The 6,583-nt window shown below is 39.0% G+C and overlaps 1 long non-coding RNA gene across 2 annotated transcripts in view; it reads right to left on the bottom strand.

Moving 5' to 3' along the window:
* LOC103471467 (uncharacterized) overlaps positions 1 to 6,583 on the bottom strand; it is a 25,293-nt gene that overhangs the window by 18,017 nt on the left and 693 nt on the right. The window lies entirely within an intron of this gene.

Genomic DNA, 6,583 nt, shown 5'->3' with positions numbered 1-6,583 from the left:
CTTGCTTTTTTTTTTTGCAGCTAATATGTGTGTCAGCACATTTTCCAGCAAAACAGGTTGCTCCAGGACGTCTCCAAATATTTTAAAAAGAGACAATGAAAATGAAATCCATTAAAAGGGAAATTATTATTTTTATTGCACTGCTAGCACACTGCCATGCTTTCCTAAGGCTTCCTAATCTCCTAATGAGATTAGAAAAAAATTAAATGTGTTTGTACATGCGGTAGCTGCAGTTAATTACATGTCTTGTCACATAGTTTAGTCCCAAAATTCCCCCGAAAATGTTTCTGACTAGGGCTTTAAACTGTAGCTTAATAGATTTTAGAGTTTAGTTCATGTTGAACATGAAAGGACGGATTAACCTCTGAGGACCCGCTTGCTCTTTTGCATGTTTCCTATTTTCCCTGCGTCTTTTTTTTCTTTCCCGGCTCCTGTTTTCCCATGATTAGCCAGTATTGTCCTTTTTTTCCCCGCTTTTCTCTTTTTGTTTCAAAAAGTTACTTTTTTTTTTCTTCCACCACAAGTATTGTAGACTCATGATCTTGTTCCTCTTTCACTGCTATATCTTTCTTGGACCACTTGGACACCAATCTCACAAGGTCAAACTGTTTCTGTCCCATTGCATGTTATCAAGAATATTACATTGTGATTTCACTTCCATGCTTTAATTTTGATGTGATTTCAGCATTATGTTGCAGTTCAGTTACGCATGGATTAAAGCTAAATTTCAGTAATGAGACAAGATAGTGGTAGTGTGATAGCTCGGGGCAGCTTCTGAACCTGGTCAACTTGGCCTCATTGATGGAACTAGGAATTGTGTTCTCTTCCAAAAAAAATATTTAAGACAATGTCTAGTCATTAGTATAGACTTTAAGTCCAAGCACACTCAGAGCACTATACAGTGGTAAAGCACACCAGAAAGTGCCGAGTTGAATGTCCTAGAGAGCAAGGTTTCAGGCTTAAATCCCATTTAGATGACATGGCATAATATTAAATAGGCAGTTGAGGCTCAATAGCTTCTCAGTGTAGCATAACTACAAGTATTTAGCAAGAAAGATTAGGCAAAATTCCTCCACAGCAGTGTGAAAAACTCACTGGCAGTAACTGCAAACATTTAGACCATTGCTGCCACCAAAAATGACATATCCAATTATAAAATGGAGATGCATAGAACACCTGTAAAGGGCATGGGCCTTACCTTTACTCATCCCGTTAAGTTGGTGCATAGAAAAATAACTGCCTTTATTAATTCCCAATGTCTTAGAAACTGCTGAACCCATACCAGCGCTATCATTTTCCAATTCACATCAAGGCTGAGAGCAATTTTACAAACATAGTTTTATGAGTCCACATCCTTGGATAATAACATGAACATTCAGGGGGGTCCACTGCAGCATGCACCAGCAAGTTCATGTTGAGAGATGCAGCGGCAGCACCTTGTGAGGATCAGAGAAAAGCTATTGAAAAAATGTCACAAATGGATATGCAGCGGAAAAACAAATCATGCAGCACGAGTTATTTTTCTTTGTGGTGCAGGCAAAATTACGCCCGGACTTGATCATTTAATTGATCGTGGTGTCATTGGCCAATAGATATTCTTTCATGAGTTCGTCACAAAAGTGCCAAAGAGGTTAGGGTCAAGCTTCACAATTCTTAAGTTGCGTGATCTCAAATTTCTAAAAAGTTTAAAAGAATGTGGAACGATTGCTTTACCCAGGGATTTGATATGAAATGAGAATCAACACACTTTTCCCAACTTACTGGTAGTAAATGATCTGCATTCATTCTTTTTAGTCACTTCAGTAACGTTAAAGTAATGTTTTTGTGCCTCCTTAAAGGTCCATTGCAGTATTCCTCCTTTCCCTTCTCAGTCTTCGTCCAAATGTCAACTGTTCCACCTCTACACATGTTCAAATCATTTCCTCTATCCAACCTATCCATCCGAAAAAAAAATAGACTGATTTAAATATGAATATCCAGAAGAAACTGACTGCACCTCCGTCATCATGGAGTGGATATTCTAACTTGATGGGGTTTATAATGAGCTGTTCATTAGTGGTTTGCTTATGATCAAACCTTCCACCATCTGAAAGGCTTTCATAATCTCTTTAAACTTTAATTTCTCTAAACTTGATTTTGAAGTATTTTTTTTTATCTAACTGCTGCCTCCTGAGTTTTATTATTCCTTCATCACTCTTTGGGGGAGGACGTGGGCGGATCGGTGGGGTTGGTAATCATAAACCATGTCAGGATAAATACGCGAGTGCATTCACTTTGCAAATGAGGCGACTCTCTCCGCCTAACTCTCGCTGTGCTAATGTTTGCTCGGCCCCGGCTGATTGATGACACGCTGATCTGCAGCCTCTCATCAGTCTGAATATGAGGAGCTTCACATTCTGACCACACCAAGGAAAGTAAATAAAGCAGAGCCAAGCTGTCATTTCTGCTGCGATAACATCGTTCAATATGCCGGGGAGGGAGTTGAAGGGGAGCTGAAGGAAGGAGGGCTACATTTTAGCTCATTTCAGCAGGAGAAGTTGCACTTCCTAAATAAAAACTGCCAACTTGAGTGGCTACTTAAGCTCTGCTAAAGTTGATTCTATCAAGAGGAAGTAGGCACAAAGTTTGCCGGACCTTCTGTCAAAGATAAAACCCGTTTGTTCAACTCTCAAAAACAACAGGAGTAGAGCAGGTCCAGTGTTTTCGTACACTTATGACTGTCAGCTAAAGTACCTAATACTCGTTTTATTTTCATCGTGCCACTTGTTGGTGGATTTGATACACTAGGCAAGTGGTGAAGATTTTGTTCTCAAGGATAATGAGGTTGGATGCTGGAATAATGCCCATGCACAAGGATATGAGCACAACTGACCAGTGGTCATCAACCATATTTTTTCCCGATGTACCGCCAGTGAAAAATCTTTTCAGCAAAGTATCTCCAGAGTTGGGTAGAGTACAAAAAAAGTTTTATATGAGAAGAGAGTACATAAACTTCACTAGCAATATCTACTGTGTACTGCATACTCGCTTGATCTCCACTTGCCACAGCAGCTTTCTCCAGTGCCCTAGACAACTCAAAGTAGCAAGGTGTTTCTGCTTGAAAATCTTCAGCATCTATCAAAAGTGGTGCAAAGAAGCAAATGTGGTAAAAGTACAAACTTTTGGTTGTTAAGTTCAAATGACAAAAATGGTGAGTTATTAGTTCTGATGCATTGAATAATGATGGAAATAGAAAAGACGGAACCCCAGGGGTTCGATGAGTCGGTCTCAGGGGTTCGGCGGAGCCTCTGCCGCGTAGGTAAATACACACTTGTGTAAAGTTGTGATGACGTGATCCGCTTTGCCATCACTTGCTGCAGAGGATCACATTACATTGCTTAGCTAATCAGTGCTGCGGAGGAGCAAGGAGTTCCACTCTCAGCATGGATTTGAACTTTTGTCTTTAATTACTTCAGCAAAGCTCACAGTCTTTACCAAATTCTATAGTCTAAATCTGCTCCTTAGTAGCATCTTTTCGGGGTTGGTACTGCCTCTAGTGGCGTGGGGGTGGTTTTACACAGCTAATATTATTACATTACTGAATCAGAATACCGCAAAGTATTTTGTGTGTCTGGGGGCGGGGGGTTGGAATAAGAAGGGTTTGGTGAATGCAGATATGCAACTGGGGGGTTCGGTACCTCAAAAAAGGTTAAGAACCACTGGATTAGAGCCTAATGAGCCAAGATTGACTGATCTCTGGCAAATTGAATGATGCATCTCGATCTTTCATGTAAATTAATTGAAATGTTGCCATTTTTTGCGTTTAATGTTTTGAGATTAAACTGTACAAATTATAGAGATGCTCGTCTTTATTTGTACAGTAATTTCATATTTATCTGTAAATGTAAAAAAGGGTTTAGGTATTCCTTTAGTTCAAGATTGGATGATACAGGGTATAACTTTACAGCAGCTGTTTATGTCACAAGCTGTATTGCCCTATTTATGGGGATTTGTAAAAACTCCAGCACTTCGTGACGGAAGAAGCAATCGTACCATTACGGTGACCCCTTTTCCGGAGCAGGTGTATCCCATCAGGTAGATGCAGTCTGGGGATGACAGCTCACTCACCTTGCATGTTACAGCCACCAGCCTTGCATGTGAACAGTTTGCATTGCTCTTTGTTTTTCAGCTTCTCAGCTTTTTCAGCTGGCCTCAGCCTGCAGGTGTAGCATCTGCATGCTCTGGTTTTATGGTGCCATCAGCATTACATGAGGTGTATTTGTGAACCATGAGATTTTTCAGCCTTGAGTCGCCGTTTCACCTCCTGCCTGAACTCCTGGTAACAAATTATTAATGTGGTGTCACGTCAAGGAGCTGCTGCTGCTGCATCCAGCCTGCGGGAACAGCCACAGTGCGTGTGGATAGTGTGTGAGCACATCATGTACATTATGCAAGCCGAGGTATTGTGTGAGACTGTGTGTTATGCAAGTATGTGAGAGTGTGTGTGCATGAGATGTAATTCCCACTTCAAATCAAAGTCCCTGACAGCTGCCTTAATGCCTGCTGCCTCTCAAGTGATGAAGGGTCTGGTGCTCGTCGCCGCGGATACCTCCATCATCCTCTTCCTCCCCCTCCCTGTTGACGGCGAATCAATCACTGCGTCCGTGTGTCACTCTGTATCCCTGACACTGGCATGTATAATTAAAGTTTATTCCCCTGAACCTCCCTGCTCAATTCCTTCCTGCAGCCTCCCTAACGGCACGCCACCACCGACACAGAGGATGATAAATATAAAATGGGCATTCGTATCTCAGAATTCATATTTGAAGCAGGCAAATTCTTGGTCAATAATTATCTAACAGATCTCTAAGGAAATATTTTTAATCAAACGACTTTTACATCAAACAACAACAATGGAAAATCGTTTTTTGTATGTTTTTTTTTTATTCTATAATTTTAACCATTCATAATCTGTATTTCAAATAAACAGTCTAAAATGTTGAAAACATTTGTATCTAAAAAAAATTTGTTAATAAAAAAAAAAAAAGTATTTTTTAAATAAATGAATAGAACAGAAAGTTATTTTATTTTTTATATTTTTCAGCTTACAGTGTCCTTGTAATGTTGCAATTAGCTACCTGTGATACAGTAAAGTGTAATCACATAAATAATAATAAAAAATATATATATATATATATATTGGTCGAAATAAGACTGTAACTCACTTTGGAGATAACATGTCTTCATTTGTAATTACATTCCCTGCCAGAAGGTGGCACATTGCCTTGTAATAGCATGGTTAGAGCCACAGACCCTTAACTCAGCTACATAAAATTAGAGCGGGGTGTCCCTACATTGATCCCAACTGTTTCACATTTTGCCATTCAGTCTCAGATGTTTTATTTTTTTGATTGTTGTTTTTTTTCCTTTAAAAAAATTTAACCTTTACTTAGCTAATATCAGTAAATAAGTAGATTCTGGATTCTTTTTTACAGTGTACTCTCATACTATTTAATTTAATCTCTCTCTAACACTTTTGGATCAGTCAGTATTACTCACTAAGATGAATGCTAATAAAGTGAATTGCACTATATAGCATGTAAAACAGAACATACTAACTGTCCTTTAACGAGGAAAAATAATGAATAAAACAATTAAATGGTAGGTTTCGGTTGTCAGGAAAAAAATAAAACATTGCACTATACAATTAATTCACATATACAGTATAAACCATAAGTTATATAGACCACTGACTGTTAAGAAACTAAACCTAATACCAGCAAAAATATACCCTATCTTGCCGGCCTTTTTAGTAGTGATGGGAATTTCGGCTCTTTTCAGAGAGCCAGCTCTGGTGGCTCGGCTCCCAAAGAAGAGCGGTCTGTTTTGGCTCCCAATTTATTCTCATAATTTGGCTAATAGAATGTTTTACATGATAAATCATTATGCATTCCAGGTTCCCCATATGAGAAGCCTATACTTCATTTTATTTGTTCTGTTGCAAAGGCAGACATTCATACTTTTGTATTTTTTGTCATCAAACTTAATTTTGATGAAATTAAGTTTGATGAAACTTAATTTCATCAAACTTTTGATAAACTTCGCAGTGCTTTATCAAAAAAATTTAAGCACTGCAAACAATCTACCAAGCAGATCTATAATAATAATTAGTCATTAATGAACATATTAATCATTAATAAAATCTTTACCCAGATGCTGCTCTCACAAGTGTAAGTTGTAAGAGAGCAACTTACAACTTAAAAACTCAGCAGGAGAGTTTTTGCAAAGGACTCTCCTGCTGACCACCATCTGTCCCCCTCTATGCTTTCACATAATTGTATGATCCCATATGCTGACGCGTTTTTGGCCACAAGTCTGTCATGCTAATCTAAAAGTTCAGCTATGATGAGCAGCAGACTCCATTCAGCGGAGCTACGAGAGAGTAAGAGCTGAGCAGCCAAAGAGAAAAGGGGTGGGGTAATGTCCAGTGGTGGAGCTAGACTTTTAAAGTTGGGGGGGCCAAGGGGGGGCCAGGACTACCTCTGGGGGGGCAACATTTAAAATGTGTGTGTACATCTATCTATCTATCTATCTATCTATCTAT

This window comes from Poecilia reticulata, linkage group LG10, assembly GCF_000633615.1.
Source record: "Poecilia reticulata strain Guanapo linkage group LG10, Guppy_female_1.0+MT, whole genome shotgun sequence".
Taxonomy (NCBI): Eukaryota; Metazoa; Chordata; class Actinopteri; order Cyprinodontiformes; family Poeciliidae; genus Poecilia; species Poecilia reticulata.
This window is presented reverse-complemented; position numbering and strand designations above follow the sequence as displayed.